A 1419-nucleotide genomic window follows, 5' to 3' on the forward strand; every position below is an offset into this window, starting at 1 on the left:
AGGTTCAAACCCAGCCCCGGCCAAAAAAAAAAACAGCAAAAAAAAATTATCATAAGGACATTTACACTAGACTGTTTATCACAGCTCAATTTATAATTGCCTAGAGGTGGAAACAACCTAAATGCTCACCAACCCAGATATATGTATACCATGGAATATTATTCAGCCATTAAAAAAGATGGACACTTTACATCTTTTGTATTATCCTGGATAGAGTTGGAATATACTCTTCTTAGTAAAGTACCATAAGAATGGAGAAGCAAGAATCCAATATAATCAATTCTAATATGAAGCCAGTAGACTTCATAATCTAATACATACCTTCATAAGAGAAAAACTCAATTCAAGATTGGGGGCAGGGGAAGGAGGGAGAGCGGAGGAGGAGAAGGAGGGAGGGAGATGGGGGTTATGGTGTAAGGCACACCTCTTAGGGGCGGGACACAACTATAAGAGAGACTTTACCTAACAAATGCAAACAGTGTAACCTAATCTTTGTATCCTCAATGAACCTAAAACAAAAAAAAAAATTGGCGAGTCTAGGTGAAGGGAAAACGGGAACTTAATGGACTAATCCTCTTTCGAGTTTTCTGTAGGTTGAAATTTTTCAAAGTAAAAGTCAGAAAAAACTTAAGGCTCTTAAAATACAAATAAATGAAACAGATGTTATATCAAATGGGAATCTGGTGCCTTATTTTATATTATTTTCAAATCACATACCTCTCTATTTTGGTAAATATTCATGTGAAAGACATAAGAAGATCTAAAAAGAAGTCCTAACATTTCATAACTCCAGAGATAAGGGCTCAACCACTAGGAAAATTTATTCTACACCCAAAGTAATGATAGAAAGTCTTAATAATATGACATGTGGCCAGGAGTGGTGGCTCATACCTGTAATCCCAGAACTCAGGGAGGCCCAGATGGGTGGGCCTTAAGTTTATATATATTGCTTGAGCTCGGAAGTCTGAGACCAGCCTGAGCCAGAGCGACATCCTGTCTCTAAAAACAGCAGGGCATTGTGGTGGGTGCCTGTAGTCCAATAGTCCCCAGCTACTTAGAAGGCTGAGGCAAGAGGATAGCTTGAGCCCAAGAGTTTGAGGCTGCTATGAGCTATGACACTACAGTACTCTACCAAGGTTAACCAAGTGAGACTTTGTCTCAAAAAAAGAAAACAATTATATATATATATGTGTGTGTATGTGTATATATATATAAATATAAGTAAATGAAACAGATGTTATATCAAACATCTGTTTATATATATATAAACAGGTGTGGTGGCTCACACCTATAATCCTAGCAGTCTGGGAGTCTGAGATAGGGAGATCGCTCAAGCTCAGGAGTTTGACACCAGCCCGAGCAAGAGTGAGACCCTGTCTCTATTAAAAAAAAAAAAATGGGGCAGTGCCTGTGGCTCAG

General features: G+C 38.4%; 1 protein-coding gene across 2 annotated transcripts in view; it reads right to left on the minus strand.

The window, feature by feature from the left end:
- Positions 1 to 1419, minus strand: part of MCU (mitochondrial calcium uniporter) — a 201913-nt gene that overhangs the window by 39495 nt on the left and 160999 nt on the right. The gene's annotated exons all lie outside the window — the stretch shown is intronic.

The sequence above is a fragment of the Otolemur garnettii genome, unplaced genomic scaffold (assembly GCF_000181295.1).
Source record: "Otolemur garnettii isolate 467f Iridium unplaced genomic scaffold, OtoGar3 scaffold00008, whole genome shotgun sequence".
Lineage (NCBI taxonomy): Eukaryota > Metazoa > Chordata > Mammalia > Primates > Galagidae > Otolemur > Otolemur garnettii.